Below are 9677 nucleotides of genomic sequence, written 5' to 3' on the forward strand. Positions count from 1 at the left end.
GTCTTGACAGACTCTAGGGTTGTGCGCTCATCTCACTCTAGAGGCCGGGAGCCAGCGCTGTCCGCAGACACTTCCGGGTCACATGGCCAGCGTGACGAAGCTGCTCCGGCGAACCGGCACCAGTGCAGCACACGGAACGCCGTTTACTTTCCCGCTGTAAAGCGGTCCCTATTTATCTACTTGCACCAGGGGGTGCTTTTGAACTGCTAGGTTGGCAGGCGCTGGGACCGAGCAACGGGAGCGCACCCCGCCGCGGGGATTCGAACCGCCGACCATGCGATCGGTAAGTCCTAGGCACTGAGGTTTTACCCACAGCACCACCCGCGTCCCTTGCAGTTTCATAAGAGTATATAATTAAAGAAGATGAATAAATGAGTAAATTAAGTTAATTTGGATATGCAGAAGATATCAAAAATAAATTTAAGGAACAGCAGAAAGAGGGGGAGGGAAGTCAAGTTTTGAAATATCAAAATGAATGTAAAATTAGTGAAATTCATAATAGTGAAATGTGTAAACTTGAAAAGTATATTTTTTTTAAAGTATAGTCCCTTATTAAATCACATATAACTTCTGTATTTCTCTTAGGAGGTTAGGAAAAGGGCTACGGAGGCAGTTTAAATCCAGAATTTTAAAACACAGAGCCTAGGAACACCTAATACTCTGTTGGAATCTGGCTGAGAGTGCTAGGTACATTAAGTCTAGCATTTTTCATCCTCAGGATTCGCTCTGATCCCATGGAGACGTAGCACCAAAGTAAATGTTATAGATATAGATCATACGCATTAACAAGCTCCCATCATATTTTTTTCCTTTTAAACAAAAGGTTTAAGCTTCAGTTGGAGGTAAAAGGACATGGGTGGAGGGAGAGTTGTGTGATTCTCTCCTTTCCTGTCATTTCCGGCTCAAAATCACCACCCAGAAGCACTTCCTCACCTGTAGGGGGAAATATATCATTTGTCTAGGGATGCGGGTGGCACTGTGGGTTAAACCACAGAGCCTAGGGCTTGCCGATCAGAAGGTCGGCAGTTCAAATCCCCACGACGGGGTGAGCTCCCGTTGCTCGGTCACTGCTCCTGCCAAACTAGCAGTTCGAAAGCACGTCAAAGTGCAAGTAGATAAATAGGTACCGCTCTGGCGGGAAAGTAAATGGTGTTTCCGTGTGCTGCTCTGGTTTGCCAGAAGCGGCTTAGTCATGCTGGCCACATGACCCGGAAGCTGTACGCCGGCTCCCTCGGCCAATAAAGCGAGATGAGCGCCGCAACCCCAGAGTTGGTCACGACTGGACCTAATAGTCAGGGGTCCCTTTACCTTTATCATTTGTCTGCTGCAAAAAGCAAAGGAACATTTGAATTTGGTGAAATAGGATTAAGTGGTTCCTCCTTCTCACCTGCTGAAGTTATCTCACCTTTTTACCTGCTTTTCAGAGAGAGGGGGAGAGAGAGACTGTTGCTGCATTACATCCAAGTTGACCCTTAGAACTGCTCTTCACATTACACAGAGAACTAAGGTGATAAACTGATGTACAGTATTGGACTGTATCACTTCAGATTACAGGTGAGGGTTGATCATATGCAGTGCTTTTTTCCCTAAAAATATGTTTAGGGGTACTCTCATTTTGACTCAAGACAATCACCATTTTATAGTTCAAATCGGGGAAATAAATACAGTAAATGGACAAAAGTACAAAGATTCACAAAATATTTAGGGGTGCGCGTACCCCGCGTACCCCCAGAAAAAAGCACTGTTCATATGTCTGTATGTTGTCACATGTTGATTATATGTTTGTATGTTGCCACATGTAGTATGTTACCTTTATGAGATACTGAACAGCACTGTATCGCATGCAGTCTTTCTGCTGGGTGTATTAATTTACCATATACAGTACATGTCAGTCCCACTATCCTAACACTTTTGGCATACGAAATATTCACTTATCCAAACATGAGGAATTATTATCCAAACATTGTTATACCCACCACCAATTTAGACTGCAAGACCTGTGTGTAGTACTGAGAGAGACTGGATAAATAAATGTAGGTTTCTTTTCCTCGTTTGCCTTTTGTAAGGTTTTAGTAGGTCTTCTTGCTTCTTCCTTTTGTGTGTGTGTGTGTCATTTTGGGGTCAAAATTTCATGGTCAGGAATGCATTAAAACAGGGGTCAACAAACTTTTTCAGCAGGGGGCCAGTCCACTGTCCCTCAGACCTTGTGGGGGGCCGGACTATATTTTGAAAAAAATATATGAACGAATTCCTATGCCCCACAAATAACCCAGAGATGCATTTTAAATAAAAGCACACATTCTACTCATGTAAAAACACTCAGATTCCTGGACCGTCCGTGGGCCGAATTTAGAAGGCGATTGGGCCGGATCCGGCCCCTGGGCCTTAGTTTGCCTATCCATGCATTAGAATCTCCCTATAGGAATCAATGAAATTTGTCAAACTCATTATGCAAAGGGCTCCCCTAACGAATGATTCCCTGAGAACACATTGTGTTCAGATAGCGGGAGCTATGTGTATAAGGATTATTATTCTTTTGTAATAATAACCCAAAAACCATTCATTTAAAATCACCTGATTGTAAGGCAAGTGTTTAAGTCAGCAAGTGGCTCCTCCATCTTCATCTGGGCAGAAAACTGTAAAGTCTGTACTGGATCAAAGCTGCAAATGCTTTAATCAATTTAATTGGTGGATTAAGCTTGTAAAACTTTCATGGAGGCAAATTGCAATTAGGGTGGCTGAGACTGGAGGAAAAAACGAGATGGTTCATTTTGCTCTAAATGAAAATGCTAGACAGTGTTTGTGTCTGACAAGGAGATACAGATCTTTGTTTGTTATGTCAAATGTTAATTTTGCTTTAACAGAAAATACCAGACAGTGTTTGCTTCTAACAAGGAGATACAGGTCTTTGTTCGTGATGCAAAATGTTATCACCCATATTCTTCAGTGTCCATAAAAAGCGCTTGTATCAAAGATTTGGCAACATGCAAGGACATTTAAATTTAATTCATTCAGATGACTAATCAACTAAAAGACTTTGGGACAGCCTTAGAAATGTATTAACTGGCGCTTAGGGTGGTCACTTATGCATTGTCAAGAAAGAGGAAACATGCCACCAGAAAACAGGACAAATGAGGACACAAATTTACATGACAATGGCAATGTATAGATAGTTTTAAGACCCCTTCTTGTCTGTTTTGTGCTTTCATCCAGAATTCTATTAAAATCAAATGTCTCCAAATACAAGACTCAGCCTTTCAAAACACAGTTCTGTCTTCTGTAACGGATGTCACCAAGAAGTTCTTTTTTATAGTTTTTATAGTTTTTTTCTGATTTACATTTCAAGATATTCATTTGGACAACCTTAAATCAAGGACTTCCCTTCTTCTCTTTCTGTGATTCATTTTGCATACCGTACATCCCTGCGTATTTTACATGAACTAAACCATTCAGCATTCCATTATTACATCCATCAAAACTTATTTACACTCTTGAATTTATCTTCAAGCTACCAGCGTTTTAAAATCTACACAATGTTCACCCAAATAATCCATAAACATTTTCCGGTCTTCTTTAAATATATATTCTTCCTGTTCTCTTATTCTGTATGTTAAATCTGCAAGCTGCGCGTATTCCATCAGTTTAAGTTGCCATTCTTCTTTGGTTGGGACCTCACTCGTTTTCCATTGTTGGGCTAGCAAAATATGAGCCACAGTAGTAGCATACATAAATAATCTTTTTTGACACCGGGGAATTTCCCTCTGAATTATCCCCAACAAAAAGGACTCTGTGTTTTTTTTTGGAAACATTTTTTTCAGTTCATTATATATCATTTCCCTATACTCTTTTACCCTTTTACCACATATGATAAAACGTTAAACCACAGAGCCTAGGACTTGCCGATCAGAAGGTCAGCAGTTCGAATCCCCACGACGGGGAAGATCCCGTTGCTCGGTCCCTGCTCCTGCCCACCTAGCAGTTCGAAAGCACCTCAAAGTGCAAGTAGATAAATAGGTACCACTCCGGCGAGAAGGTAAACGGTGTTCCCGTGCACTGCTCTGGTTCGCTAGAAGCGGCTTAGTCATGCTGGCCACATGACCCGGAAGCTGTATGCCGGCTCCCTCGGCCAATAAAGCAAGATGAGCGCCGCAACCCCAGAGTTGGACACGACTGGACCTAACGGTCAGGGGTCCCATTATTTAATAATGATAATTTTATTATTTATACCCTTATCTGATTGGGTTGTCCCAGTCACTCTGGGCAGTTTCCAACATTCATAAAAACATAATTAAAAATTTAAAAACTTCTATTGAATATTTACAGATAAATTGTAGGCAGATAAAAATGTTGGCAGGATTATTGTAACAACCTGCAGTTTTATAAGAGTATATATTTAAATAAGATGGATAAATGAGTAAATTAAATTAATTAGGATATGCAGAAGATATTTTTTTTAAATTAAGGAGCCACAGAAAGAGGGAGAAGTCAAGTTTTGAAATATCAAAATGATTGTAAAATCAGTGAAATGTATAAATCTGAAAAGTATAAATAAAAATGTAAAATTAAAATTGAAAACTTCCCTATCAAGGGCTGCCTTCATATGTCTTCTGAAGGTTGTATAGTTACTTATCTCCTTGGCCCAGGGGTCACATAACTCCATATCCTCTAACATTTCTCTGATGAAAACAGGGACACCCTAAGGAAAAGTGGGGCATTCCAGGATCAAATCAGACACCAGGACAGCTTCTGTAAATCTGGGACTGTCCCTGGGAAATAGGGACACTTGGAGGGTCTGTATCTCCACATTATTCTGGATAGATCATATAGACCATTTAGTGGCCCTGTGAGTTCCCAGGCGCCATTGTGTGGGACACCTGGTTTCATGAACTGCCTCATTCTCTCTCTCTCTCTCTCTCTCTGAAATAATTTTTATTTGATTTTACAAGTATAGAATTACGATACAAAATACATATCCATATCTGGAGATTTCTCCGAATCTCTAGACCTCCCACCTTCCCCTCCTTGGGTCCTATTATAAACCTTTTCAACTGCATATTATTATTTCATCATCCAAATTTTATGTCTCTCCATTTTGTCCATGATATCTTCTCCATTACAACTGTTATTGCAATCCTGCTCATGTTTTCATCTGCTTACAGTGATCTCTCAAGTAAATTATAACGTTTCCCCATTCTTTATTGAAGCTTTGGTACTCTTAGTTCCTGAGCTTTTTGGACAGTTTTGCCATTTCGGCAGAACTGCCTCATTCTCTTCTCCTGCTCTGTTATCTCCTCTCTCTCTCCCTAAGTCATGGCCAAACTTGCCATTTGACCTTCTCCCTGACCTCTAGATAGACCTTGTTACCAGGCTGCTTTGCTGCCGATGTCCCTGGAAGGTCTCTACCATGGCTAGCTTTCCAAACAAAGACCTAGATACTTCTGGCAAGTCAATAAAGAGTCAAATCTTGCAAGACTAATTAACGGAAGATCCGTTTATAACAATCCTTTGGGTCGTCCCCTGCAGAATGTCTGCTTTCTTCTTAAGCCCAGCTTTTCTCTTGTCACTGACCGATGTCCATCTCACTTTGGCTGCTATTTAAAAAATGCCGAAACATAAATGAAGGCTTGCTAATGGGAACAAATATAACATTTACATCCTCCCGGTCCTACTTATTGCCTGCACAATATAATACTGTATAAACACAGAACACAGTCCAGATTACCTAGGGCTGCATTTTCTTAAGAATAATATTGACAAAAGCATTACTGTGGAGGCTGATAGTGTAATCTACAAAATTAATCCATAGCGAGAGTCTGGAAACTTTTGTTCTTGACAGCTGGTGGATCAAATTCTATTATGATGTTACGTGGAAATAATTTAGCCTGATTTATTTTATTTCTCTCCCTCCCACCCCCAATCCATGGGAACATGCACTGAGGTGGCCTGGAAATAGTGAAAAATTCCATCCTGAATATCTAGCCGTGAAGGTAAGACTGAAGCTGAGGGGGCAGGTAAACATTCGCCCCAACCTCAACTAACTTTACCACACATCCCTCCCCCCATAGCCCCTATTACCTCCCATTTTCTTCTCACTCTCTCCTTCCACTGCCCCATCACCATGGCGGGTTCATTAAGAATTCGGTAATGATGTAATGAGGTAGAGAGTAAAAGGTAAAGGTAACCCCTGACCATTAGGTCCAGTCATGGCTGACTCTGGGGTTGTGGCGCTCATCTCGCTTTATTGGCCGAGGGAGCCGGTGTACTGCTTCCGGGTCATGTGGCCAGCATGGCCACAGCGCCACCCACGTTCCATTATTAAATAGGACATCCCTATTTTTATCAGTAGTGATATATGGAAGTGAGAGCTGGACCATAAAGAAGGCTGATCGCCGAAGAATTGATGCTTTTGAATTATGGTGCTGGAGGAGACTGCAAGAAGATCAAACCTCTCCATTCTTAAGGAAATCAGCCCTGAGTGCTCACTGGAAGGACAGATCGTGAAGCAGAGGCTCCAATACTTTGGCCACCTCATGAGAAGAGAAGACTCCCTGGAAAAGACCCTGATGTTGGGAAAGATGAAGGGCACAAGGAGAAGGGGAAGACAGAGGACGAGATGGCTGGACAGTGTTCTCAAAGCTACCAGTATGAATTTGACCAAACTGCGGGAGGCAGTGGAGGACAGAAGTGCCTGGCGTGCTCTGGTCCATGGGGTCACGAAGAGTCGGACATGACTCAATGACTAAATAACAACAACATTTTCATCAGAGAAATGTTGGATGGTATGGAGGTATTTAGCACACTGGTGCCTCTAGGTAGAGTGACATGCCGCTGCCGCATTTTGTAGACTCATGCTAGTTTAAAAAACTGCTGCTGATACACTGAAGATGACACTGATGATGATGATGACTGTTTGTTGTTGACATGCAGAGGGCCAGGAGGCCAGCTGGCAAGCCCCAGCTGTGCTGTCTCCTTCCATCGGCCTGTGCTCCGACGTAAATCAGTGACCTGGACTTCAAAAGCCAGGGCACGCTATTAGCAGAGTGTACTGCACACACAGAATAGGCATGAGGTTTGTGAAGTCATGCAACAGCTACAGATTTATTAAACGTAAATCAGAACAAAGAAACATGTCGTATCTCTCTCGTGTCGTCTCAGAGAGAACAGCAAAAACAAAAGCTATACACAACGGAAGTTCCCAGCATGCTGTGCTGGAATGTAAACAGACATGTGACACGCAACAATTCCACATGTCTGATCCTTAAGGTGGACTGGAAATGTCAACACTCTTATTTGTCCTTTCCAGCTAAGTCAGGTGAGACAGAAGAAGTGTGGAAATGGTGCTGGAGAGTCCTAATGGACTTGAGCGATCAGCTTCAGAGATCATTGCACTTCCCTAAAGGACCGGGTGTGCATTCTGAGACTGCATTTCAGTTAATCTCTATGAATTAAAACTCAAGTAGTAGTCTTGGTGGCACAAAGGACTCTCAGTCTGTCAAGACTTACATGCTGACTGCAACCCTGACCTGGGCAGAGCTAGTCTGGCCACAGTTATCTATGCCCTGGTGTTTCTAAGTTGCAGATCTGCAAAGAGGTTGATGTGGATTTGCCACTGAAGGCAGTCCAGAAACGGCAGCTCGTCCCAGAACACTGCAGCTAAAGGCTAGTTATTCATTTATTCACTTATTCCATTTATCTTCCAAGGATCTCAAGGAGATCTACTTGGTTCTCTTCCTCCCCATTGATATTGATCCAGAGCAGATTCCAATGTATAGTTAGCAGAGTAAAAGCGTAGACACGTTGCAGGATTCCCCAAAAATAAGACCAGAGGCAATTCATATTTTATCCAGCAGAGCTTTACTGCTACTGAAGGCAAATGAGCATAATGGTCACAAATCCAATACACTCAGGATTGACACTGTCCAGTGATTTTTTTCCCCTTAAAAAATGTTTAGGAGTACAGTGGTACCTCGGGTTAAGTACTTAATTCGTTCTGGAGGTCCATACTTAACCTGAAACTGTTCTTAACCTGAAGACCACTTTAGCTAATGGGGCCTCCTGCTGCTGCCGCGCCGCTGGAGCACAATTTCTGTTCTCATCCTGAAGCAAAGTTCTTAACCTGAAGCACTATTTCTGGGTTAGCGGAGTCTGTAACCTGAAGCGTATGTAACCTGAAGCGTATGTAACCCGAGGTACCACTGTACTTTCATTTTCCTACTCATATTGAAATACTGCCCCTCAGTGAGGCCAAATTTAGATTTACAAAACGTTTAGGGGTATGCGTCCCTCCAGAAAAAAAACACAGGCACTGTCCGTAAGAAATCCAGTTGCAGCAGACTTAACTTAAATTCACAATAACTTATAATAAGATTAAACCTTAACACTATAGCGTACTATGTACAGAACACCACACCAGACGTAAAAGAGATAGAAAGAGAAAAGTGGAACCCAGGCTCCTTCTGGCCTCGTATTATAGTCAGCATGACCTTGACAGAAGAGATAACAGAACTACCGGTAGTTTAAGCCAGCTGTTAGTTTAAGCCAGTTTCTCTGAAGGAATAACCCAAACATCACGAACCTTCTGCTTCCACAGAGGAGCTTCCAGAACCCTCTTGAATTAATTAAAATAGGAAAGCTCTCTACACATCAGATCAATACTTTCTGCACTAAGAAATGCAAACTGACAAGGTTAAGAGACGGCGACTGGGCCAAGGTCGCCCAATGAGCTTCATGGCTGAGTGGGGATTCAAAACCTAGACTCCCAGGTCCCAGTCCAACTCATAATAAAACATCTCCCCTGTCTCCTGGTATGTTTCTGATTTCAGTTCCAAGGGTTGGTCTTAACCTTTAAGCAGCTTAGGGACCAAATTGGACTGCCTTCTCCCAAACCTCTTTTCACTTAAATAATTATGTGAGGCTGAAATACACTCGGAGTCGAGTGTGGATTTCATGCTCTTTATTCAGCTCAAGTAGTGAGGAATGAAAGTTCCCCCAAAATGTCTGCTTTATATACATTATTTACACAATGGGTCGCACGTGATTGGCTAATTCTGGGATTCTCCTGTAGGCCAATCAGGTTGCGGATTCACTTCCACCTGGAGCTGGATTGGGTGGCTCCTGAGGACCAATCATACTGCTGCATTGTACTAGGACCAATCAGACTGCTGCATTCTGAATCCTATTGTTCTAGGACCAATCAGACTGCTGCATTCTGAATCCTATTGTTCTAGGACCAATCAGACTGCTGCTTTTTGGATCCTATTCAACTCAGTACATAACAGAGGCCTTTCTCTGGGTGCCCTGCTATGAGATGTGGAGTCCAGAGAGAACCTTCTTGATGGTGGTTCCTTCCTAGGAGGTCCAGCTGGTTACGCCCTCATGGCTGCCAACAAAAACATCTCTTTTCCCCAGGCTTTTTAGAGCTGCTAATTTTAGATTTTTTCACACCTGGTTTTACCCTGTAGCTGAATGGAGTTGCTGCTTTAGTTTTACTTCTTATGCCTTGCACTATGATTTCCTGTTGTTGTTGCTGCTGCTGCTGCTGTTTTTAAATTGTGCTCTTATTGTTTCTTAATACAGTGGTACCTCTGGATGCGAACGGGATCCGTTCCGGAGCCCCGTTCGCATCCTGAAGCGAACGTAAGACACGAGTGCGCGTCTGCACATCGCGTTTCTCCGCT

The sequence above is a fragment of the Podarcis filfolensis genome (genome assembly GCF_964270895.1).
Source record: "Podarcis filfolensis genome assembly, chromosome: 9".
In the NCBI taxonomy this organism is placed as follows: domain Eukaryota; kingdom Metazoa; phylum Chordata; class Lepidosauria; order Squamata; family Lacertidae; genus Podarcis; species Podarcis filfolensis.